This window comes from Schistocerca americana, chromosome 7 (assembly GCF_021461395.2).
Source record: "Schistocerca americana isolate TAMUIC-IGC-003095 chromosome 7, iqSchAmer2.1, whole genome shotgun sequence".
NCBI lineage: Eukaryota > Metazoa > Arthropoda > Insecta > Orthoptera > Acrididae > Schistocerca > Schistocerca americana.
The window spans coordinates 347,885,139-347,912,949 of NC_060125.1; the positions used below are offsets into that span (position 1 = coordinate 347,885,139).

At 46.1% G+C, this 27,811-nt stretch overlaps 1 protein-coding gene across 2 annotated transcripts in view; it reads right to left on the reverse strand.

The window, feature by feature from the left end:
- LOC124622283 (tyrosine-protein phosphatase non-receptor type 9) overlaps nt 1-27,811 on the reverse strand; it is a 774,832-nt gene that overhangs the window by 214,158 nt on the left and 532,863 nt on the right. The window lies entirely within an intron of this gene.

The following is a 27,811-nucleotide window of genomic DNA, read 5'->3' on the forward strand; positions in this document are numbered from 1 at the left end:
GGTTCCCGGCGGGGTCAAGGATTTTCTCTGCCTCGTGATGACTGGGTGTTGTGTGATGTCCTTAGGTTAGTTAGGTTTAATTAGTTCTAAGTTCTAGGCGACTGATGACCTCAGATGTTAAGTCCCATAGTGCTCAGAGCCATTTGAACCAATGCCCTCTGCTATCCGTTCTAACAGTCACAGAAAATTGCAACTTTAATCTTTCACAATCCCGCCGACGGTGTGTAAGTGTACACTATGTGATCAAAAGTATCCGGACACCTGGCTGAAAATTACTTACAACTTCGTGGCGCCCTCCATCGGTAATGCTGGAATTCAATATGGTGTTGGCACTCTCTTAGCCTTGATGGCAGCTTCCACTCTGGCGGGCATACGTTCAATCAGTGCCGAAAGGTTTCTTGGGGAACAGCAGCCCATTCTTCACGGAATGCTGCACTGAGGAGAGGTAACGACGTTGGTCGGTGATTCCTGGCACGTAGTCGGCGTTCCAAAACATCCGAAACGTGTTCTATAGGATTCAGGTCAGGATTCTGTGCAGTCCATTACAGGGATGTTATTGTCGTGTAACCACTCCGCCACAGGCCGTGCATTATGAACAGGTCCTCGATCGTGTTGAAAGATGCAATCGCCATACCCGAATTGCTCTTCAACAGTGGGAAGCAAGAAGGTCCTTAAAACATCAATGTAGGCCTGTGCTGTGATAGTGCCACGCAAAACAACAAGGGGCGCAAGACCCTTCCATGAAAACACGAGCACACCACCTCCCGCGAATTTTACTGTTGGCACTACAAAAAATGGTTCAAATGGCTCTGAGCACTATAGTACTTAACATCTGAGGTAATTAGTCCCTTAGAACTTAGAACTACTTAAACCAAACTAAGGACATCACACACATCCATGCCCGAGGGAGGATTTGAAACTGCGACAGTAGCGGTCGCACGGTTCCAGACTGAAGCACCTAGAACCGCTTTGCCACTGCGGCCGGCTTGGCACTACACACAGTGATAGATGACGTTCATTGGCCATTCGCCATACCCACACCCTGCCATCGGATCGCCACATTGTGTACCGTGATTCGTCACTCCACACAACGTTTTTCCACTGTTCAGTCGTCCAATGTTCACGCTCCTTGCACCAAGCGAGGCATCGTTTGGCATTTATCGGCGTGACGTGTGGCTTACGAGCAGCCGCTCGACCATGAAATCCTAGTTTTATGACCTCCCGCTTACCTGTCATAGTACCTGCAGTGGATCCTGATGCAGTTTGGAATTCCTGTGTGATGGTCTGGATAGATGTCTGCCTACTACACATTACGACCCTCTTCAACTTTCGGCGGTCTCTGTCAGTCAACAGACGAGGTCGGCCTGTACGCTTTTGTGCTGTACGTGTCCCTTCACGTTTCCACTTCACTATCACATCGGAAACAGTGGACCTAGGGATTTTTAGGAGTATGAAAATCTCGCGTACAGACGTATGACACAAGTGACACCCAATCACGTGACCATGTTCTAAGTCCGTGAGTTCCGCGGAGCGCCCCATTCTGCTCTCTCACGATGTCTAATGACTACTGAGGTCGCTGATATGAAGTACCTGGCAGTAAGTGGCAGCATAATGCAGCCAATACCCCGAAAAACGTATGTTTTGGGGGGTGTTCTGATACTTTTGGTCACACAGTGTACCAAGTTACACTGACATAAAAGACGTACACAGTCCCCTTTTAGCCTGCCCATGCTTGCCGGCTAGCCAGGCAGGCAGCAGAACGGATAGGCCGTTTTATTCCCATTCAAGCCAAGCTATGCCCAACCCAGGAGGACAAAGGTGTCTTCCTTGCCTGTCCGTCTTCCCGCTGTGCAATGCTACGTAGCAGTTTATTCTGAACACTTCCATTGTAGTGTTATGAGTAGGGTTCGGAAGTTAACGAAAATACCAAGGACAAGACGGGGCTCAATGAAATATATATTCGTTTTGGGTCGTTGTAGGACAGAAAATGTTGGATTTTTTTCCTTTTCGGCCTATTTCTGGCTTATGTTCAGTACGAACGGTTTTCTCCGCAACTTCGCCCTCTTTACTGGCCATTCTCAGTTCCAAGCATCATCAGGTCACCTCTCATACATGTTTTCTAGAGTACGGAGAAGTACCTCTGAAAGTCGGGATCCTTTGCACCTAAGTACCTGAAGATGTCTATTATACTTCAACGTCAACTGAAGTAAGGTTTTGGAAACCTAGTTTCTGTACCTTAGTGTGTCCCAGCTAAATATGACCACAGTTATACCAATTCCAACTACGTATTGCAGGATGTGTATTACGAGTTCGCCGAAATCTTTCTAAGTGGCCAAAATAGTTCATTCTAAATTCTTGAGGTGCGTTTTAGCAAACGCGAAGTTCGTTTTCATATCGCGTAAATCTGAAAATACATGTCTGAAAGAAGACGCTTTTCTTTCATACTAAGCTTTCTTCGCATTACGATGCAAAGCGATGAACCTGTTACTTAATATCCACTTAATATCAAATTTGTTCCTATTTCAATCAATGTTTGCCCTAAATTTTGAAGGCCTGTATACTGTTAAAGAGGCAACGGCCTTGCCGCAGCGGCTACACCGATTCCTGTGAGATCACCGAAGTTAAGCGCTGTCGGGCGTGGTCGGCACTTGGATGGGTGACCATCCAGGCCGTCATGCACTACTGCCATTTTTCGGGGTGCACTCAGCCTCGTGATGCCAACTGAGGAGCTACTCGACCGAATAGCAGCAGCTCCGGTCAAAGAAAACCATCATAACGACCGGGAGAGCGGTGTGCTAACCGCACGCCCCTCCTATCCACATCCTCCCTGAGGATGACACGGCGGTCGGATGGTCCCGGTAGGCCATTCGTGGCCTGAAGACGGAGTGCTATATACTGTTAAATGGCCTCCAGTCCTTAGCACGCATTTCGACACAGTTGAAATCCACTAAGTCTTTCTTCTCTTTCAAAATATTTATGGAATGATAAAACTGTTTGTCTAATTTAAAAACATGTTGTATCATACTCAAGGTTGTCGAGTAAGTGTTTAGAAACTTTTTATACAATTTGCATTCCGAGACATCTACCGATTTCTTTGAAGCTGCCTTGTAAACACCGACAACTTTTCCCCAGGTAGATTTGCGCTCTGTTTTGTGACTGGTATGCCTCCCAATTCCTAATTGCTCCTCAGTCTCCTTTAAGTTTGGTTTGTTCATTTTGCTGCTCCCACCGTTTTGATAAACAGGTTGCAGTGAAACTACCGACGCAAGCATATACCTGGGTAGTCACTTTCGATTGATAGCGCAACCTGTTGTCAGGTGTAGCAGGCTCAATGGATGCCGTGAAGCTTGCCAGGCTAGCGGTAACCCACGGTGGCCTGCTTTAGCCATATTGCTTCAGTACACATGTTCTCTTTTGTTTCCGTTGCGGCAGGTTGGGCTGCTTTAATGTTCGCGCTGGAGATAGGAGCAGGCGGGCTGGAAGGAGATTGTGGTCGCTTATGATCGACATGCGACCATGTCTTCTGAGTGCTACCGTTTCTGATCGGGTTGTGTATTTCAAACAATCAAATACGTCTTTCCTAGAGATGGGCCCCGTTATAAACAAAGCGCAATCCATTGGGTGGGATACTGGGTCGCAGCTGCACACGGTTGCAGCTAGATTGCAGAGAGACACGTCCCACCTAAAAGCGCGATAAAAGTAGCGACGCTGGGGCATCGGGTAATTGGCTGTGCTGCGTAATTAGGTTCTGGCGAGCGGCGAGTGCTGAGTGGAGAGAGAGAGAGAGAGAGAGAGAGAGAGAGAGAGAGAGAGAGAGAGAGAGAGCAGCCAGAGGTCAGAGGACATCCCAGCGCAGCCCACTCGCGGCGGCGCGTGGGCGGCGTGCTGACCCTCCGAATAATTAAAGCTCGCTGGCCCACGCTTACTCAACACCGTTCGCTGAGAGAGCGTTCAATCGTCTGCCGCACGGCAGTCTGCAGTGAATGGAGGCCAACTAAAAAAAAAAGGGGGGGGGGACGCAATATTTGGACTGGGATGAACTGTAGATTCGTCGACCAAGAGACGTGACTCACATCTGCCATACATCGGATGTAATTTTTGTTTTTCAGCTTCATTCCGGTACGGAATTTCATTGTGAGCGAAGTAATGAAACTTGCCGACTCTAAATGCAAGAACGGTAGTTGTTTCAAGGGTAACGTCGAAAAACTAAAGTTACCAGTTTACAACAGGTTGGAAGTGGGAGGGAGAACTGGGTTAGTATAGTGCAGACCGACTGCTTAACAATTATTAATCAAAATATTACAAACGCAAAAAAAAATCTAAATTTAATAATTATCTGCCACTGCAATTAAATGTTTGAAAGTTTATAATGAATGACTTGTTTCACTCCTTTGAAAGAACGTGCCTTCACTGATTACAGTCAGACAATATTTACGGTCGTTTGTAACCACTCACAAAATGTTACATGCAGCGGATACTCTGATGAGTTGCAAAATAAATCGCCTTATGATTTGGCCAAGACTCTCTAAGCAATCACAAACGTGACAATAAAATTCCTTGTACCCTTACAATTAAAAAATTTGTATCTTAATAACATAGCAAGTGGCTATAATAATAGAGTAGTTAATCACAGAGGTCCAGTGTCGGCTGTTTATGGTATGGCAGAGAAACTTTGTAGAAACACTAATGCGTTAATACTCAACGCTCGAAAAAAAAATTAGTTCCAGTTTTGGGTACCAGGTGCAAATATGGCGCTGTGAATGCAGGAAAGACATACAAAAATATTTTCATATCTAATGGATTAGGGATAGAACGTAGGCAGAAAAGGTCAAACAGGTGAGAAAGGCATAATGTTGATTTTATTATTAACCATCACTTACACAATTTGTTCAATATGAGCACTGGAGACATTGACGAGATACTGTACAGTGCCAGATTTGAACCTGCTGGCCAAAAATGGAGTTAGTTTTTTTTCCAGTGTCGGTTCCGCATTAACGCATTAGCATACCTAACAGGTTCTTCTGTCATACGATAAGTACACCCCACACTCTTCCTCCATGACTAACTGCACTGAAATTATAACCTCTCGGTACTTCAGGCTCGAAGTTTTACGGAACGGCAGCACACTAGTGAACAACCAATTAACACTTCATAAAATGATTAGCATGTGCAGGACAACTTGTCTTTAAAGAATACATACGAGTATAACTTTTTTATGGAATTTAAAAATTTTATTTTAAAAAAATGGTATATGTACCTTTCTCTCATAAACTATTCAACAAATTTCTGCAACGTTCTCTCTATTTAATCTGTATGCATATAGTAAGCCTTCTCGTGAGATTTTGTTGACTATATCGAATAGAATAATTCAAATAATTTCTAATTATAATTCTGTAAGTATGATACAAATTTCGTACAAAATTCCGAGCGCATTCCCCCTTACATCAGTTTACACTCAGAATTTCAAAATCTGCTATTGAGACAACTTTTATTCATATTTTCCATGAGCTCTATACTCAGCATCTTGTATCATGTAACCTGTCAACATATATTTAGTAGTAACGAAAAATATTTGTTTAAATTAAAGGCTAAAGACTGATTTAACACTTCCTGAGGACCCCTGTGGCTCATTATTTTAGATAAATTTAATACAGGAAGCATAAGATTAAATGTTGGCCCAAGAGACCACTTCTTACGAATGGACCATGTCAGACTCATGCACCACATCCACAACAGCCGCAAGCTCCATCGGCAATGATCCCAGTCCTACTTAGTTGCGTGTGTAATAGCTGTAACCACGTCGGAATGGCGCCGGCTGCAATCCGATCTAGTTCAGTTGCCCAAGCCAAAACACCAGCAGTCTAGAAACGAATCCAACTCCACGAGTTATGGGAAACTGACCAATCTCAAAAACAGGAGTCCACAGTACAAATACTGAGAAAGTACCACTTACACTCTACAGGGAGCATCGGAAATGTTACGACTAACTTCGAAGTGTTGTAGAGCGTGGTTTGAGAAACAAATCGAGGATAGGAACCCGTTTCCGAAAATGTCATCCAATGAAGCAACAGAGCGTCGAAGTTGTAGCCGCCGGCGCCGGCAGCTAGACCACCCGTTCGGCACCAAATGTGACTCTGTACGCTGACGGACCGTGGGCAGAACGTCTCGCAATGTTTTTTGTTCTTTAGCGGTCGCGACTGATTGGCACGATCACCATTGATGAAGACGGAACTAGCTGCTGCTTAGCAAGGCCTTGTCTCCTATGAATCCTATGCTGTATTACTGTGGTGGGTGACTCTTCTTTCTTTTCTCTTTTTTACACGCCTTGTTCCGTAGGACCAAATTGGGGAGCAAATCTCAAATGGCTCTGAGCACTATGGGACTTAAATTCTGATGTCATCAGTCCCCTAGAACTTAGAACTACTTAAACCTAACTTACCTAAGGAAATCACACCCATCCATGCCAGAGGCAGAATCCGAACCTGCGACCGTAGCGGTCGCGCGGTTCCAGACTGAAGCGCCTAGAACCGCTCGGCCACCACGGCCGGCAGGGGGAGCAACTCTCCAAGATGGTACTTGTCAGTACATGAAATAACAATATAGAAGTAATAAAAGATAAAATAAAATGCTTATGAACCCAAAAAAGACAAGCCACAAGTTTATGTATACGCAATCGACAATATAACACAGGAATCAGCTCAATTTTTCAAGCAACTCCTAGACAGAATAGGAGTGACCTATGGGGAAACGCTTCAGTTTCGATTTGAAAAGGCGTGGATTACAGCCAAGATTTTTTATTTCTTGTGGTAGCTTACTGAAAATGGATGCAGCAGTGTACTTCACGCCTTTCTGCACAAGAGTCAAGAAAGTGCGATCCAAATGCATACTGGATTTCTGCCTAGTATTAACTGAGTGAAAGCTGGTAATTCGTAGGAATAAGTTGATATTGTTAACAAGAAACGGCAATAAAGAATATGTATATTGAAAGGCCAATGTTAGAATACCTGGACTAATGAACAGGGGTTGATAAGAGGTTCACGAACTTACACCACTTATTGCCTGAACCGCCCGTTTCTGAGACAAAAATATCCTTAGAGAATGGGAAGAGTTTCCCCAAAATGTAATACCATACATCATAAGCGAATGAAAATAAGCGACGTAGAATGCTTTTCGCGTCCATCACTTACTTCAGATACAGTTCGAATAGCAAAATGGCGGCATGAAGTCTTTGGACAAGATCCTGAATGTGGGCTTTCCACGACAGTTTGCTATCTTTCTGAACACACCGAAATTTGAACTGTTCAGTTTCGCTAAACATATGCCCAGTCTAAGAAATTAAAACATTCGGTTTTGTTGAATTTTGTATTAGAAACTGTAAAAACTGAGTCTTACTCAGGCACGGATTTCCACCTGCAGTATATTTTGCTCCTGTATACCGAAAAACATAGACGATTTTAGAGGTGTCCAGGAGCAAAGTAAACTGTAAACGGAAACTTGGGTCCGAAACCGTCATCCACTGTGACAACAGCGCGATCACTGAACAACGAACAACATTGCGAGACGTCCCGCCTATGATCCGTCAGCGTACAAAGGCGTGTTTGCTGTTGGAGGGTTGCCTGCTAGCAGGCGCTGGCGCCTATAATTTGGATGCTCTGTCGCGTTATTGGGTGACGTTTCCGCAAACGGGCTCCTATCCTCTACTTGTTCGTCAAGATACCCTCTACAACCTCTTGGAATTTGTCGGAACAATTCCGAGACACCCTTTATATTTCATTGGGTTAGGGTGGATTTTGGGAGAGGGGACCAAACTGTGAGGTCATCGGTCTCATAGGATTTGGGAAGGATGCCACCTCGCTCGGTATATTTCATTGAGCACAGTGTATTTACCCATAGCATAATCTCTCTGCGAAAGTGGAATATTCTCGAATGAATGCACCTAGGTTCCGTTGACAATCTTGGTTTGGAACATCGACAGCGGCGGCCGCTAATCAGAATTCCTCGACAGATGAAAACCAACTGTGTGCTGCAAGTACCCTCGTAACCAATCCCCGCCCCCACTTCATCTGCAGTACAACGCAGGAGCTCACTTGCCAACTCCCCCAGTAAGTCAACCATCACCGAGGCCTTTCCTTCTCGTAGACATACTACCGACTCCACTCGCGGCCTGTTTCGGCACACAGGGGAGCGCCATCGCGCAGATTCAAACATCACACGGCTCGCATCATCCACAATGCGTCGCGAAGCGTCGCGAAGCGTCACAAGGGTAGGTAATTAATTACATGTTTGTCTGTTTGCAGGTACATCGCTGCAGTCGGTGTGCACACAGAAACCTCCGCGCTAGAGGACCGCTAGATGAGCTAGAACAATATGGCGTGTCTCATCGCTAAAGTGTAGTTTCGTCCGGTAATTCGTTTCCGGTTGCAGCAGAAATGTTGCAGCTTTGTCATTAGCTGCCCAGACGTGTAGACAAGTAATCTAAACGCAGCCGTGACATTTCCGCTGCAGCCGAAAACGAATTACCGGACGATACTCCACTTTATCGACGAAGCACGCCATTTTCTTTTATCTTCCCTAGCGAAGTGCTACGGTGAAGGTAGGAAGGAAGACTGGGTTTAACCTTCCGTAGACATCGAGGTCATTACAGACGGAGCACACGCTTGGATAGTGTCAAAGATGGGAAAGGACATCAGTCGTGATCTTCCAAAGGAACCAACCCTGAATTTAGGGAAATAACAGAAAACCTAAATCTGGATGGCCGGACGCGGGTTTCAACCGTCGTCCTCCCGAATATAAGCCCAGTGTGCTAACCAATGAGCCACCTCGCTCGGCGCGAGCTACAACACTGTGATGGGTTGTACCGTAGTGGTGAATATCTTGCTTAGTAACACAAACGAAGTTAAAAATTCGTTTTGACCTCAAAAATTAATTTAAAATGTAGGTATATTTTATTTCAAGTTTAAAGTGTGGCCGGCCCGAGTGGCCGTGCGTTTCTAGGCGCTACAGTCTGGAGCCGAGCGACCGCTACGGTCGCAGGTTCGAATCCTGCCTCGGGCATGGATGTGTGTGATGTCCTTAGGTTTAATTAGTTCTAAGTTCTAGGCGACTGATGACCTCAGAAGTTAAGTCGCATAGTGCTCAGAGCCATTTGAACCATTTTTTTAAGTGTGTTCAGTGACATTCGTAACACCGGGACAAGTAGATTACATACAAGTTTCGTCCGCCTACGACACAAACCGTGACTTCTGCGGGGACGCTGAAGAACGACGTGAGACTTAGAAGTTAAGTTGCAGCTTTGCTGTTAGCCTTTCTCAAAATCTCGAATTCGATATGTGGTACTTTCGAAAGTTCAAAATAGCTGATGATGATGTCATTGCTCTACAAAACGATTTTCCTGGTAACACGTTCCATTTTAAGTTGAGGAATGATGATGACTGCACCGGAATGACGACGTTAACAAGTGGGACCGCAGAATATCGCCATAACGCAGGTGAGTTGATTAATGTCGAAATTACACATGATGATTTAAGAATTCGCTATGTCCAAGTTTACAACTTACCATTTGAAACAATTATAATAGTATCACCGATGTGCTTTCAAAATATGGTACCGCATATGCGATCACCTCGAACCCCTGGTCGGGGAATATGCATTATGAAGTTGACAATGGTATAGAATTGATCTTAGGTGTCAAATCCCCCTCATTCACTACTTCCAGAGGTATGAAAGCTCTAATGGTTTATGAAGGACAGTCGAGAATACTCGAGGACCAGCCTTAGTGTTCTGATCTCTCCCCCTGCGATTATTACGTTTTCGGTCCCTTAAAAAAGGCCTTGAACGGTGGACTATTCCTGTCGGATGTGGATGCGCAGGTAGTTACGGACTTCTTCACACAAAACGCCACGGTGTTCTACCTAATGGGTATTTCCAATCCGGTGCATCGGTGGATGATCACTTGCGATGCTCACGACGATTTCGCCCGACGGCGATACCGAGTCTGGACTGTACTTTTTGATTGCACCTTATATATACACAAAGGTCACTGCAAGACAAACTAAAGAGTCCCAGAAGACATGATCGGATGTCTCTGTGACTTCATACACAAAATCTACACACCATCAGCGGCTATACAAATGGTTTAAAAGTTCAAGTTCTCTGTGGCAGATAGAACAGTCACAGGTGTGGATTAAAGTTTTCTGTGTGTATTGTTGTTACTGGGCGTGGTAGCGCATAAAGCGGGCGTGAATAGCGTTGGATGAGCGGCTACTGCGAAAGACACGGAGACGCTCCGTACTCGTGTAAGACAACTTTCAAAGTAATTGACAGAATTTGAAAGCGACCTCGTTGTCTATCTCCATTTGTTGGAGTGGTTGAACAGAGCAATATGTAGATCCTTGGGACATCTGAAGGTGACAATAGCCCGCTGTTGAAATGCGTGGGAATGAGGGTAGGCTTACTCATCGTCAAGGTTCCAATGGACCACATCTGACCACCACACGGGAGGATCATCGTACGGTTCACCAACCACATCGTAACCCCGTATCTGCGCCTGTCGTCCGAGAACAAGTAAATGACTCTATGGAACATTCTGTGTCATCCAGCACCTTTGGTCAGAGACTAGCAGCAGGCGGATTAGGGAACTACTGTCCCACACAGAAGCTACCGTTAACACCACAACACAAACGACTGCACTTGAAGTGCCGCAGTGACCGGGAAGCATGAACTGCTGATAAATGGCGTCGCATAGTGCTCAGCGATGAATCGTGGTTCCGCGCTACGCCACCTGAGCATCGTCGGCAGGTATGGCGGCGATATGGCCGGAGGTCAGATTCTTCCAACATTTTGGAGAGTCACAGCCGTGTTACTTCAGGTGTCATGGAGTGGGGAGCCATCGGGAATGGCTGTAGGTGATTGGGAGAACTCTGACGGTACAACAGTAAGTCACATGACATCCGAGTCCATCATGTATTACCTCTCATGCAGTATTAACGTGGTGTCTTTTTTCAACAGGGCAATGCTCGTCCATACATAGCATGTGTCTTTATGAACCGTCTACCTGACGTTGAGATACTCCCATGACCAGCAATATCCCCAAATATGTCCCCGATAGAAACATTGTGTGGGGGCAGCTCCGACATCAACTCCATAACAGTCCTAGTTTCAGGGATGTCAAGCAGCAATTAAAAAGTAGTGGGGCAGGATCCAAAGGCTTTATGATGCCATTCGCAACCGAATCAGCGCATGCACCCAGGTCAGAATGGGTGCAACGTCATTCTGATTCTGCCAAGTTCTTCGTAAATTTGACTCGATCTTGTAATCACTACGATTTTCATTTCGTTTCCACCTCCATTTCTGAGGGTTTACCTGTTCTGTCAGGCAGCGTTAATGTATGAATTCAACAACCAGATCGCTGCACGGAGTGACACTTGATCCAAGTCTTTCAGAACTGAAGACTATGTTTATAAGACTGCAGTGGTCAGTACTTAACAGTATGTCTTCGTCGTTGTTCCATAAGCAGAACTTTCACAGTAACCAGAACTCTTGAAAATTTAGTCTCATCTCCACTGTTCTGCGATTGAGTCTGCACCATTCACGACGGTGAAATCAAATCCTACAAACTTCTTCGTTAAATTCTGAATCGGGAGGGTTTTCTGGGACGCGTTTTTTCGATGTGTCGGTGCCATCGAAAACATATGTGAACTGACGACCGATTCAAGGAGCCTCGCGTGACTACAGGCGTATAGCTCGTGCATTCTGAAAAACGCGCTTTAGAACAGTTTTCCTCCCAGACTCCAAACAATTTTCATATTGACAACTTCTCTTCTGAGATCTAGAGGAGCAGTTTTGGATAGAACAGGCAACAACTGAATGAGACAACTTCTCTTCTGAGACCTGGACGAGCAGTGTTGGACAGAACAGGCAACAACTGAATGGCAGTAAATCTGACCGGGTTGTAACGGTCCGCTTAGCCCCATTCTTTCGTTGCAAGTGTCTTAGTTTTGTGTAACATTATGTAGCGTTATCTGCATTTCCTCTCCAGGTATTTACGGCCATTTTGTGGAGCTGATTTACTCTTGAGGATAGCTTCTTTGACTGGTTCCAGAAGTGTTGGAGCGCGTTTCGTTTGCCAACAGCGGCGACTGCCTACGCGGGGAACATCGACCTCCTGAACGTGTAGCTCTGCACAGTGAGCGGTACAGCCACTTACATAAAAACATACCAGGAATTACCACAAAGAGACAAGAAGAAACTCTCAGGGAGGCAGGCAAATGGGAACTATGAAACAAACACACAGATCAAATCTTGAAAACTGAACACACTATCTACAGAAAACGAGACCATATTGACATTGAGTTAGACGACAACGGGACGAATGGATTAGTTGAGATGAAGACTCCAGCACAACGGAGTCAACGACGGTACAAACATAGAATAATAGGTACGTAATACATAGCATTCACTGATGAAATAGTAAGACACTGACGAATGAGAATAGAAAACTGTTAATAGATTAAGTAGGATAGTTCGTGGCCCGTTATTGTACCATGTTAAACCTTTAATTAGAGTAAATTACCATATAGTAACTGTAACATAGGTAATCCAGCTAATTAGCACACGTACGATATGGAAACGCTAACAAAACTGAGATAATAAAACAATAGCGCGAGAGAAGAATCGAATCGCGACATCCGAGACGTGAATTATCACGTGTTTTGAACTACCAATGGGATGCACTGCCTGGCGAGGTCGGGCTCGAGGACACGTTCCCAGACCACGCCCTGAGCAGCACCAGTGAAGGGACAACTGTCTGCAACACTGTTCTTTAATATCTTCTTTTTGTTCTCTTCTTAAAAACTAAAATTTTTATAATTTTGCAATTCAGAATTTCATGTAGTATAATTAAAAGAAGTAATTACAGCTCTGTCTTATACAAAAACGGATAAAAAGTCTCCACGTAGCCCCACCTCCACGTGATGCTGCATGGGCAACTGTGCCCGCGGCCTCAGCTGCGTAGTCGTATCTCGCTGCGTGGGTACCGGCTAAGTGGGCTGAGTGGAGCACTACAATCCGCATGAAATTTATCCGATGGCTGGCCATTGTTGTCTAAACGCAGCCTCGGGAAAAAAGTTGCTGCTTAAATGACACTGTTCCATTGAAGGTGAGGTCTAGGAAAGTAGTTATAGGAACATCCACCCCATCAAACACGCGAGTAACTTCCTTAATCCATCTGTATTGTGGTGATGAAACACCGTGACCATTTTTTTACTTGTGTGTGACTCTAATTTTCATTTGGAACAGTACTCATTCAATATGGCGAGGTCACTTGAGAACTGAGTTGCGCTCTACCAAAAAAATGGTTCAAATTGCTCTGAGCACTATGGGACTTAACTTCTGAGGTCATCAGTCCCCTAGAACTTAGAACTACTTAAACCTAAGTAACCTACGGACATCACACACATCCATGCCCGAGGCAGGATTCGAAGCTGCGACCGTAGCGGTCCCGCGGTTCCAGACTGTAGCGCCTAGAACCGCTCGGCCACCCCGGCCGGCCGCGCTCTACCAAAACTACAGTTCAGCAGTACTTTTGGTACACTACATAAATGACGTAGTAAATGATAGCATTACCGCAAGTATCGGCAGCATTGCCAAAGAGAAAAACATAAGCCAGTGTGTAACAGACAAACTGGGCGGCGACGACTCCCCCCCCCCTTTCTTTTCTTTTTTTTTTTTCACTTACTAAGAACCTAACATCATTGAGTGTTAGTCTATTGTGCATTTTACATCCTGGCAGAGTGTAAATTACATTTGGTATGTAACAAAAATTAGTTTATCACATAGCTTCTGCGCTTTTGTCACCAAAGCTGTATGATAAATCTGTATTGCTTCCTTCATTTTTACTACAACATCCCCCTATTTTACGTGACAAATCTCCAATTTTCGAATAAAACCTTAATTATACATTGACAATATCAGTTTTGTTACAAGCACTATTAACTTATAAGTAATAGACAGGAGGATAGCTATGTAAACAAAAAAGTTCTTTAGGTTACCCTGCCCTTTTGTAAATCCTCTCTCGGTTTCTAGATGGTTCACCACTTCCAGTTTTTAGGGCAATGTAGTAAGACACAGGTCGCTAGCGTAAAGAAAAAAGCGATTGTTATGAGGTAACGCCCGATGGGTAGGCAACACACCTAATTTACAGGTAGCGTAGGTACGACCTTAACTGACGAAAGTTACTACAAATACTACTGCAATCTACACTTATTTATGATAGGCACTACGGTAGTTTTACAACTCTAGTTGAGAGTATATGTTGACAGTGCTCGATATTTGTTCTGACATACTGCATACTGGGTTACATTGGAATTGGTTGCTGATTTGTCGTGGATATACTAATCAAACAGAATGGAAGCCAGTAGTCAGGCGACTGTTCATAGTTCCCCTCTGCTAGCTTGTCCATTCAGAAAGACGAAAAACCTTCGGTCAGAGAAAAGTTCGTTCAGTAAATTTGCTCTCCTCTGACGTGAATTTGCACAAACGAACTTTTCAAAGTGTGTCACAACAACTTATATATGAACGCATAGTAGTAAACATCATCAGGTAACTTAGTGCTCCACCAGTCACCCACTCACAGCGAATAAAGACAGTTCACTGAGAATCTGAACGGACAACAGCGAAACAGCTGCGGTTAATTCGGGCAGCAATGGAAGAGGACAAGTAGACGAAGCCACGTGCAGAGGCTGCAGAGTGATTAATCTGGTCGGTGTTTTCGCAGCGTGCAGAGGCGCGCGCGCGCAGGTTGACACAGAGCTCTCGACTGCGCCAGTGTAGCGGCGCGGCGCGGCGGGTGGCGTTTATCAGATCACCAGCGGCAGAGTGGAGGGCTGAGGGCCGAGGGCGCCGGCAGCGCGCGCACCGCAGGGCGCGATCGATAAGAGCGACACTAGGGTGAAGGGCCCCTGCCCTTTAGTGCGGGCACAAAGGGCAGCCGGCAGGGCAGGGCAGAGCCTCCGGTAAGCACAGATCGCCTCATCGGCCTCGTGGGCGCAGCTTCTGACCTCTGACCCGGGCACGGCTCCAAGGGAGGGGGGAGGGGGGGCGGAGGTTTCACTTACTCTCCGCCCCCCCTCTAATCCGAAAGAAAAGTTTGGTATAACTTTTTATACTTATACATACATCAATTTCCAAATTTCTCAACTAAGTTTTGCGGGACGAAGTAATATCAAAATTAAGTACCGAAACCAGCAAGGTATTATAGAACCTTACAAGCTATGGATTTGTCCTCACTGCATGGAATTCACAGAGATCTGCGAATGTATTACTTTTTGTTTGGTCTTCAGTCTCTGAATGGTTTGATGCGACCAGCCACGAATTCCTGTCCTGCGCCAATCTATTCTTTTCAGAGTAGCAGTTGCAACTGATGTCCACAATTACTTTCATATATTCCATTCTCTGGCTACAGCTTTAGAAGAGGTATTGTATTGTACTGTATTGAACTGGGGACCTAGAAACGACGGACAGGCTACATCTCCGCCGTAGCCTCAGTGGTACACAACCCCATAACAGCCCACTCACGCCTCCACCGCCCCACACCGAACCCAGTGTTATTGTGCGGTTCGGCCCCCAGTGGATGCCCCCGGGAACGTCTCACTAGACGAGTGTGTGCGTGATAGTGTAATTGTGGTGTTTGCGCAGAAATCGCCGACATAATGTAACTGAGGCGGAACAAGGGGAACCAGCCAGCATTCGCCAAGGCAGATGGAAAACGGCCTTAAAAACCATCCACAGACTGGCCGGCACACCGGACCTCGACACTAATCCGCCGAGCGGATTCGTGCCGCGGACCGGCACGCCTTCCCGCCCGGGAAGCGGTGCGTCAGACCGCACGGCTAACCGGGCGGGCTTAGAAGAGGTAAGTCAACTGAAGATGCAGTTAATAAGGCGATCTCGCTAGCGACGGATACTCATTCTACGTTTGCTCTCGCGATGATCACTGATATTGCTGGCGCTTTCCAAAACCTACAGTGACCACCTCTCTTTGGTCGCCTTAGGAAGTCTGAGTGTCCACAGGCGTTTCTACAGCTGCCTGAGAGACTATTTCCGGAGGAGACATGCTTTTTTAATGTGCTCAGGAAAGGAAATAACGTAGGCAATAGCAAAAGGATGTTTTCAGGAACCAGTGTGTGGTCCAAAGTTTCGGGTAGCATTGGAGCCCACACTAGGAGAAGTTAAATGACAGCTGTGACGTAAGCAGACTGACAGTATTTGCAGATGAAGTGCTGTTCATTGTTGGCAGCGACTCCAGAAAATTATCGAAGCTAAATGTAACGCAGCGCTCCATGAACTTGGATGGCTGATGTCAAAGTGTCAAATTGTCAATAGCATCTCACAAAACTACGTTTCTTCTGCTAAAAGTGAACGTAGCACGAAACCTAAAATAAAATTAAATGACGTAACGAATAAAGGAAGTGCAGCAACGAGATATGTAGGAAATTCCTGAACGAACGTCGTAACTTTTCAGGTCGTATTAGAGGAGGCAGGTAGACAAGGTTAAAAGGTAATGAATAAAATTGTAACCACTGCAAACAGGCAATTTCGGCTTGCCTTGAAAATATATTAGCATCAGTCGAAGGATACGGTGCGAGTGTTGGGGTCAGAGATTGCAGCTTCTGAAGCCAGCCTCACTAGTGGGAATAGTCCAAGAGGAGTGCTACTAAGATTAACCGTTGCCTACTGCACTATCCCAAATGATGCATTGTTAATAATGATTCAAATGGCTCTGAGCACTATGGGACTTAACTTCTGAGATCATCAGTCCCCTAACCTAAGGACATCACACACATCCATGCCCGAGGCAGGATTCGAACCTGCGACCATAGCGGTCACGCTGTTCCAGACTGTAGCGGCTAGAGCCGATCGGCCACTCCGGCCGGCCATCGTTAATAATGCTAGGGATATGCCGAATAAGCTTGGAAATTAGGAAATGGGGTGCCCTTTAGTAGTAAAAAAATGGCTCTGAGCACTATGGGACTCAACTTCTGAGGTCATTGGTCCCCTAGAACTTAGAACTAGTTAAACCTAACTAACCTAAGGACATCACACACATCCATGCCCGAGGCAGGATTCGAACCCGCGACCGTAGCGGTCTCGCGGTTCCAGACTGCAGCGCCTAGAACCGCACGGCCACTTCGGCCGGCTTTAGTAGTTAAAGAAAGGCAATCAAATGGAAGTACGAAGGATACTTAGAAGTGAGGCCAATACGAAAGTGTTAATAAAAAATCGCATATTACAACTGTGGCAAAATGATTGGGACACTTCAGGAACAGGGAGAAGAACATACGAATTACTCCCTAATATCAGACTAAAAATGAGATTTCTTAAACCGGCGAGAGGACTGATATATCACCTAACTGTTGATGACCGATGTGCTACGTATCTATACAAATTCAAAAGACAGATGAACGATAGTTGCCACTACGGCAGTACGGGTACTCCTGAACACACACCGTGGGACTGCGCGCTTTACGAAGACGCGGCGGGTAACGGCGTCAGGCATTAAGGACGACGGATCACAAAGCAGCACTGAGGTGCGATTCGACCTGGCGCAGGCGCAGTATCCAGAAAGGCCAAGGAAGACGTTATGAGGCATTCAGCCACATGTCAGCACGCTGCCATGCAGGCTAAACAACACTCTGCAGACGGAGAGAAGATAGCTGAGGTCGGCAACCACTGAATGAAATGGTTTCTCAAGAATTTACATTGTGTTGGTGCAAGTGATCAACGTGGTGTGGATTCTATGACGTAACAGTGAATCGTGGAATCGCTTGTTATAGTGGCCTATTTTAGCTTCTCCGATAATAAGCTGTAATTGTGAGGAAGAAATAAATAAAAATAAAAAATCTGTCTACACTTCAATTTTCATTCTTAGCCTTTACGGCTCCCTAAAAGTACCATGGAAGTTGTTCCTTGTTGTCTTAACCCAAGTCCAATCATCCTGCCCCACCTCGTTGTCAAACTTTTCCACATGTTCCTCCACCCCGACGATTGTGCGAAAACTTTTTATCTCATCAATCCATCTAGTTCTCAACTTCCTTCTCACCAAGCATCGATTCTATCATCTTCCGGTTTTCCCATAGCTCACGATTCATTACTATACAACCTTGTGCTGCAGGCGTACATCCTCAGAAATTTCTTCATCTACTTAAGTCCGACGTTCGATATTAATACATTTCTTTTGGCTAGAGATAATCTCTTTGCGTGTAGCTAGTGCGCTTTTTTTCCTTCCTCCTCCGTCCGCCATATATTACTTTGTTTACAAATGAGCATTATTCCTTCACATCGTGTGCTTAGTGGTCAACAACTTTATTGTCGGCCGTGGTGGCCGAGCGTTTCTAGGCGCTTCAGTCCGGAACCGCGCGACTGCTACGGTCGCAGGTTCGAATCCTGCCTCGGGCATGGATGTGTGTGATGTCCTTAGGTTAGTTAGGTTTAAGTAGTTCTAAGTTCTAGGGGACAGATGACCTCAGATGTTAAGTCCCATAGTGCTCAGAGCCATTTGAACCAGTTGAACAAGTTTATCGATAATCTCAGTTCCACTACATCTCATTATTTTCGTCTATCTTCGGTTTACTTTAAATCCATACTCTGTACTCAACAAGAGTTGCATACAAATTACCTTTGCTAGCCTTCAGAGCAATCATCGTTAGCTACAATACACTTCCGATGTCGGTTGCAAAGCTCTTGGAAACTGTCAGGAAATACATCTTCCGGAATCACTCGCATTACGGTGGTCACAAGTTGTTGGACATCCGCAAATTACAGGAAATGAGACCCGGTGCTACCATTACGATCCAGAGAGCAAGCGAGTGATACTGTATTCGTCATTTTCCCCACCTTCCTCGGATAGAAATTCATGATGGAGCTAGCCCTTTATGTCGAAAAAGGCGATCAACACCGTCTTAATCTTGGATTTTGTCAGCTGACCCTTTTTTTTTTTTTTTTTTGCGAAGGTGGTGTGGGTGGCTGGGATGACGATGAACACCTTGCCATCGACTGTCGCTTGGTCTCCGGACCATATAAGTAGGACCAGGTCTAACCTCCTATAGTGCTGTGGATATCCATCGGCCGATTACAAGATGCGGTATTTTGTTTGTAGCTCATGTTTCCTTAATTTTCTGAGACCATTCAGCGAACTTTCCAGACGCATCTTACACATAAAATTGAACACTAAAATAAATTCAATTTTCTGCACAGCAGCAATATTATTCAGATCTTAACCTTATGAACACAACTTCAGAAAAGTTACATTTTTAGCCCGCTGACAGAGAGAAATTTTGGTTGTTACACGTCTACCGTGACACTGTAAGATATTGTAGTCGTTACGTTACAAGCAGTCTCAAATGACGGGCAAGACATAGAGAAAGTACTTATTTTTCCCTCACATAGCTGAAAAATCTTTTTGGTAGCACTTCTACTTTCTCGGGAAGTAACATAACAATGAAGTACAGTGGGGGAAATAGAATCTCGTTTCACACGCGAGGAGTGCGAGTCACTTCCACACGAAGCGCGGCAGGGTTGGAGCTCATAGGGCAGGTTGTAAAAGCTCAAATGGTCGGCAGCTACCGCGATACACGTCTCGCGCCCACTGTATATCACCTGCCCGCTGCATAAACTTGAATAACCCTCGCGGATGAGTCCACATTTCACTTTTATGGACGGACGGCTTTCTCGGGAAACTCTACGCTGACGCCCTGCGCCAGGCACCAAGGCGGTGCTCCAAGGATTTGCGCGAGAGATGAGTTCGCGGAACACTATCCGGGCATTCGCAGCACCTATACGGTAAAGTACACGAAGCAGTTGGGCCGCTAAAACCCAACGCCTACAATATAAACGAAGCATTTAAACATGAGCAACAGCCCCAGTTTCCGTTACATGTAACGAAACCTCTGTAAGACTGACATTGAAGCACAATGTTTTCGGTACGAAAGACGAAGACAAGCTATGATTTAAAGAGGTGTTTGAGTCTATATCCATGTTTACGCAAGTGCCATTGAGCCGTGCGTGGCTGGTGTTCCCGCCATCACGTATTTAACACCCTGTTTTTTTTTTTTTTTTTTTTAACGTACTTCCACCTCACTACGTTAATTTAAATTACTACTGTCACTGAGTTGCTGCTTTGCCTGACCGTGACCGGCGCTAGCAGTGGGTATCGATATATACCCTCTCGTAATATCTTTGCTCGACTGCTATTACTGCCCGGTCGTGGTCTGTCGTACGCAGTTCGCCGTAGACAGTTCGGGTCGCGAGTCCAGGTCTGCCAGTCAGTTGGAACGCGTCTGGAGCGCAGTCCGGACCTGCCAGTCGGGGAGTTGCAATGCGGCACTAGTGCAGTCGGGTTGGAGCAGTGAGGTCTGCGGCGACATGGCTAGCCCGACCATTGCCGCCTACCGGACGACGTGTTTTGGCTCGCCGATCGTTCATGAGTCGGCTGTGTGTGTATGCATCGACTCCCGACTTGTCTTCGTGCGTGTTTAGTTACTGTTGCATATCGTTCAGGTTTTCGTGCAAGTGTTTGTCAGGTTGTGTGTGTAGTTGGTGTTATTTCCACAGATGACTATTTGAGATGTTGTCGGCATTCTGAGAGGAGTCGGTCGATTGGTGCGGACCAGGGAGGATATCTCCGTGCGGCGCGGTCGGCTGGGTCGGAGCGTTTGTGGAGCTCACCGATCGCTACGAGCTTCGTGGCTCACTCATGACGTCAAGGTTGAGTAGTGGTTTCAAGTACCCAAGGTTTTGATAGCTTAATACATACACATATTTGTTTGTGAATAATTACGTCCGTAACATTTTGGTGTTTGAGTTCTCATGAAGCGGTTGGTGGCAAACGAGTCGTTTTGTCGGTCGGTCCGTGGCTGCCCCTTGGTTGGGTTCCGACGGATCAAGTGTAGCAGGGCTCACCACCTGCCTCCCCTGAGTGAACAAGGGCAGACCGACCGCCGTGGGGGTTTCTGATTGCCGTTGCTTTTATTGTCTTTCCCACGGGTGTTAATTATCTGTTTTCATCTACTTAAAATTTAAGGTTGATGGTTATTTTTTCTTTTTTCTTATAAATTCTGCAAAATTAATTGTGGGCTTTCAGTCTTGCAACCTTATTTTTAAAATTATCTTTCAAGCTTAAACATTGCGGCCTTCTGCCTTTAAACGATTATGGTAATATATTTTAAAATTTTGAAACTTAACTGTGGCCTTCAGCCACTGGTATTGCACCTTGCATATGTTTGTTCTATCTGCTTTGCCTTGAGGCTTTCCACTTAGCCGTGATAAGTTTTATTTGCTTTTTAATTGCAGTTTATCTTGTTGATTTTTAAGATTTCTTGTTTTTAAAGATTGTGGCCTTCTGCCTTTAAAAGTCTATGGTCATATATTCTAAAATTTTGAAGCTTAATTGTGGCCTTCAGTGAAATCACGTCCAAACGTCGTAGGGTTGGCCACACACCCCTCATTACAATGCCGGACGTCATAGGCCAGGCGGACTGGTAAAACAGGACAGACGGTGAACTGTTGCGGGGCTAACAACAAACTTTAATGCTGGGGAGATTGGTTGGTTGGTTGGTTGGTTTGGGGAAGGAGACCAGACAGCGTGGTCATCGGTCTCATCGGATTAGGGAAGGATTGGGAAGGAAGTCGGCCGTGCCCTTTCAGAGGAACCATCCCGGCATTTGCCTGGAGTGATTTAGGGAAATCACGGAAAACCTAAATCAGGATGGCCGGACGCGGGATTGAACCGTCGTCCTCCCGAATGCGAGTCCAGTTGCTGGGGAGAGTACAAGCGTGTCCGAACACACAGTGCTCCGACCGCTCCTAACGACGGGCCTCCGCAGCCGGCGACCAATGCATGTGCCAATGTTAACGCCACGACGTCGGCAACTACGACGGAAATGGGCACGTGACCATCGGCAGAGGTCGCTGGTGCAGTGACAGAGCGCTGCATGGTCTGATGAATCCCGATACCTTCATCATGCCGATGGGAGGGCCGGCGTGAATCCGTCGTCTTCCATGGGAACAGCTCCTTGACATCTGTACTGTGGGACGGAGACAAGCTGACGGCGGCTCCATTATGCTCTCTGGACAGCATCCATGTGGGCATCCGTGGGTCCTGTTGAGCTCGTGCGAGGCACCATGAGGGCCAAGGAGTATCTTACATTGGTTGTAGACCACGTACACGCCTTCATGGCGATCATGTAGCTCAACGGCAGCAGCATTTTTCAACAAGATAATGCGCCAAGACACAAAGCCAGAAGTGTGATGGAGTTGTTCAAGGAACACAGTGGTGAGTTCCAATTGATGCCCCGCCCCCCTCCCCCTCCAACTCGCCAGATCTGAACCCGATCGAACACATCTGGGATGTGATTGAACGTGGCGTCAGAGCTCATCGTCCTCCTCCCCAGAATTTACGGAAATTATGTGACCAGCGTGTGCAAATGGGGTGCCAACTCCCTTCAGCGACCTATCAAGGACTCACAGCTTCCATGCCACGACGCGTCGCCGCTGTTACGGTGCCAAAGATGGAAATATCGGCTATTAGGTAGGTGGTCATAATATTCTGGCTGATCAGTGTATAGGGACTTCAGAAAGTAAATTACGCATGTCATCCCAAGCTAAGACCATAGTGCAACAAGAGTGGTCCTTGTCAGAAGAGAGTACATATTCCCGGTTTCCTGTAGACACAGTTCTGCCGCAGTACGGGTAGCAGGTGCACCACAATGCGCTTGTGAAACAGTGTGGCAACTGGAAAACTACTCCAAAGTTAAAGTATGCGGGACAATAACATTCTTCAGTTAAAAACTTCTCAATTCCAGACATATTCACTGTAAAATTCTGACGATGTATGGACCAAATGAATGTCGCAATCAGCCGTAGTGAAATATTGCCAACAATTTGACCAAGGACGCACACATTAAATACTGATAGGGAAGTCCAGATCTTGTACCATGTGGTATCCATATTCTTGCAAACTGAAAGAACATCTGTGTGTGTGTGTGTGTGTGTGTGTGTGTGTGTGTGTGTGTACAGATTTACTAACGGTGAGAAGGTTCACACAGCGTTTCTCGTATGGCTCCGTGGCCAAGGAGAGGCTTTCCATCATCGGAAGTGTACGATCGCTAGAACGTTCGGACTGTTATTTATAGAGGCTAGATGACTATGCTGAAAATTGGTGTCATGCATCTGCGTTATTTTGACTTATATTGATGCACTGGCCCGCCTAATAATGTGTAACTCAGTTTTTGAAGTCCGCTTGTACCACACGTTATGTCTACTTCATTGACTTCTGAATGTCTAGGCACACCAGTACCATCAACACAGATTGCTTACCCATCATCACGTAGTACTACCAACTCAAGTTCTCACTTATCTAGCATGCCTGCTGTGCCATCCATAAAACAAAAACATTGACAAATTCCCGTCCCATCGGTGCTGTCATCCTGTGGAACAGGCTATTCTTACAGGGTGGGGAGGGGGGGAATATGGTAACACCAAAAGTACAACACATTACCATGCCAATACGGTATTCAAACACAGCTTCAAGAGAGCTTCCAGTTATTTCGCAATGGCTAAGTACCGGTCCTGTACGGTTTTCAAGTGAATCTTATACCATTCTTCCTCTGAAATTCGAAACAGTGATACGTTCAGGTAATGATGATGGACGTGGATAGCTATCGCGCACAATTCTCTCCAAAGCAGGCCACAAAGGCTGAATGATATTGAGATCCCGCGATTGGGTGGCTAGGGGAGATATGAATTCATCCTCCTGCTCAAAAAACTGGTCCTGAACGATGCGAGCTGCAACAGGTGTCTTGTCTTGGGAAACGCCAATACCATTGGGCAATGAGCATTGTGCGGTGGGATGGACCTGATATGCCAAAACGGTCATATACACTGAGCTGACAAAAGTCATGGGATATGGATATGCACATACACAGATGACGGTAGTATCGCGTACACAAGGTATAAAAGACCAATTAATGGGCGGAGCTGTCATTTGCACTCAGCTGATTCTTGTGAAGAGGTTTCAGACGTGATTATGGCCGCACGACGTCGATTAACAGACTTTGAACGCGGAATGGTAGTTCGAGCTAGACGCATGGGACATTCAACTTCGGAAATCGTTAAGGAGTCCAATATTCCGAGCCGGCCGCGGTGGCCGTGCGGTTCTAGGCGCTTCAGTCCGGAACCGTGAGGCTGCTACGGTCGCAGGTTCGAATCCTGCCTCGGTCATGGATGTGTGTGATATCCTTAGGTTAGTTGGGTTTAAGTAGTTCTAAATTCTAGGGGACTAATGACCTCAGATGTAGGTTAGTTGGGTTTAAGTAGTTCTAAATTCTAGGGGACTAATGACCTCAGATGTTAAGTCCCATAGTGCTCAGAGCCATTTGAACCATCCAATATTCAGAGATCCACAGTGTCAAGAGTGTGACGAGAATACGAAATATCAGTCGTTACCTCTCAATACAAGACTGCAGTGGCTGACGGCCTTCACTTAATAACTGAGAGCAGCGGCTTTTGCGTAGAGTTGTCTGTGCTGACAGACAAGCAACACTGCGTCAAATAGCCACAGAAATCAATGTGGGACGTACGACGAAGGTATCCGTTAGGATAGAGCGGTGAAATCTGGCTTTACCAGGCTACGGCAGCAAACGATCGATGAGACTGTCTTTGCTAACAGCACGACATCGCCCGCAGCGCCTCTCCTGGGCTCGTGACCGTATCGGTTGGACCCTAGACGACTGGGAAACCGTGGCCTCGTCAGTTCAATCCCGGTTTCAGTTCGTAAGAGCTGATGGTACGGGTCGAATGTGGCGCAGCCAGGGACCCAAGTTGTAAACAACGCACTGTGCAAGCTGGTGGTGGCTCCATAATGCTGTGGGCTGCGTCTACACGGATAATTGACTGGAAATGGTTATGCTCGGCTACTTGGAGACCATCTGCAGCCATTAATGGAATTTATGTTCCCCAAAAATGACGGAATTTTTATGGATGACAATGCGCCATGTTGCCGGGCCACCATTGTTCGCGACTGGTTTGAAGAACATTCTGGATAATTCGAGTGAATGATTTGGCCACCCATATCGCCCGGCATGAATCCCATCGAAAACTTACGGGACATAATCGAGAGGTCAGTTCACGTACAAAATCCTGCACCGGCAACACTTTGGCAATTATGGGCAGTTACAGAGTCAGTATGGCTCAAATTTTACGTATGGGTCTTCCAACGACTTGTGGAGTCCACGTCACGTCGAGTTTCTGCACCAAGCCGTCCAGGAGGTGGTCCGACATGACATTAGGAGGTATCCTATGACTTTCGTCACCTCAGTGCGTACTTTGGCAGTAATGCAACCTTGTAGAGTAGCCTTGGGGCCCATGGAAAATATAACGACATGGCTGACCAAATCGTCACCGAACATCTGCTGCGTTTCACTCTTTGAACGTAAACGCTGTCAGACGTTGACAACAGCGTGAAGAAAAAAAAAACAGAAAAAATCCCACACACATCAGACCAAATTAATTTCTTCCATTGCTTCGTACTTCAGGTTTTAAACCTTCGGCACCGCTTTTTCCTGTTGCTTGCAATTGCATCACTGATGCGTGGTTTTAGTATTCCAGCTCGCCGTGGAATTGCCTGCTTGTGAAGCTTCGTTCGTATCGTTTTGGTGCTGTCAGGGTTCGCGAACACAACACGGTGTTGCAGTGACTTTTGCAGCTGTCGTCCTCTTATTTTTCGTCACAATACTGTCCAATGACCGCCCGTCACAGTCACTAAATACACACCTTCACACCTTCTTCCGCGTTGTGATTTAGCGGATGATGTTTTTTCGCTTTCCCTGTAGGCGGTACAAATCTTAGATAAGGTGCCTCTTGAAAGACCAAAGAGTTCAGCTACCTTGGTTACAGAATCCCCCATCATACGACCACCAACAATTTTCCTACGTTGGAATTCACTCAGTGCCAACATGAGACACTCACAACTACATAGAACACCGTTTTGACCACTACTGGCATTTGTAACGTACTGAGCACATTGCAAAGGTCCAATTCGTGGTCAGATACAACACTGCAATCCACATTTCTGTTCAATCATGCGTTTCTCACGGTCACAATGTTTCTATAGTTTTGTCCACCCCATGATCATTTCAGTAGCCTGTGGCATTAAAAAAACACTCACAACATTCCCTTAAAAATTATGATACGATTCCGGAAAACTTCGAGGTATTGTAGACAGTGGTTTGGAGAGCGAATTGACAATACGAATCCACGTCAGCAAACTTCATCTAACGACACCTTGGACTGTAGGAGTTTTAGCGGCCATCGCCCGCAGCTAGGCCACTCTCAGACAGCAAATATGAGTTTTTTGCTGATGGAGCACAAGCGGAACTTCTTACAATAGGCTTCACTGCACATGGGACGTTAGATGGCGTCGAACGCATTCTCGTCTGACACAGCATCCCTGTGGCAACGCTATGTGCAATGGCAGCGAAAGCGTCAAAGTGCGAAGACTAATGTTCGGTGCGGAAAGAGTGACCCACCTAGCTGTAGGTGTTTGGTCCGATAACTTTGGATGATGTTTGTGTACATGATTCCCTATCTTCAATACGGCCAGAGTGGCCGAGCGGTTCTAGGCGCTATAGTCTGGTACCGCTACGGTCGCAGGTTCGAATCCTGCCTCGGGCGTGGATGTGTGTTATGTCATTAGGTTAGTTAGTTTTAAGTAGTTCTAAGTTCTAGGGGACTGATGACCTCAGAAGTTAAGTCCCATCGTCTTCAGAGCCATTTGAAACTATCTTCAATTTGTTCCTTAAGAGGTCTCTATATTCCATCTTAGTCTGACGACGACGTTTTGATACGTCCAGTATACGACTGTTTCCGTCTGTGAAAGAGTGAAGCAAATGCTCAAGTTTCTTCCTATTTCTGTTTCTGCATCTTCGTTTCTCAGTCAGTCAAGTCATTTGCTGTTCCCTGTCTTCATTACTAGTGTACTATCGCGTCCCTCTGCCTTCTCTTCTCTCACGTCTACTGTTGAATGCCACCACGCAGGAAGCGCCTGTGAGGATACCCGCCGCACACTGTCGGGGGTAGTCAATATTGCTTAGCACCGGTGCTCGTAGCAGTGGTGACGTCACTGCGCCGACGCCGGCAGAGCTGCAGCGCTAACTATAATGGAGACGGGTAATGGAGACGACATGCGCTCTATCCGGACTGCACGCTGGGTCACGAGAGCCGCCGCCTGTGCTGACCTGCCGCTCTGCTCGCGCTTACTCTGGTGGCTGCAGCACCGAGTGGCGTTTACAGCGGTTAACTACCTTTGTGTGCGGGGTGGCCTATATAATACTGGGGTGAAAAATTTTTCGTGCCCCTTAAGATAGACAACACAGCTTACGCCATTCCCAGCTGGGGCAGATGGGCAACCCGACTTACATTATCTGCCCAGTTGTGGTTGACGTAATTTGGGTTGGCTATCATCCGAGTGAGAGAAGTATTTTCTGGGACAGTTTTATTTTGCCCACACTGTAGCTAGACAAATACTATTTTCTGAAACACTCCATATGCATCTGCCAGATTTAGAAAAGGCCTCTCTAGTGAGGCCAATGTCATTTCCCCACAACGACCACAGGTCCTTTTTCAGAAGACTGCCATCAGTTGCTATTAATGATATTATTGGATTCAAACAACTTTCAAATCGATACCAGCGAGTGCAGAATGAAGTAAATTACTGTCATTGTTGTTGTTGTGCTTGTGGTCCTCAGACTGAAGACTTGCT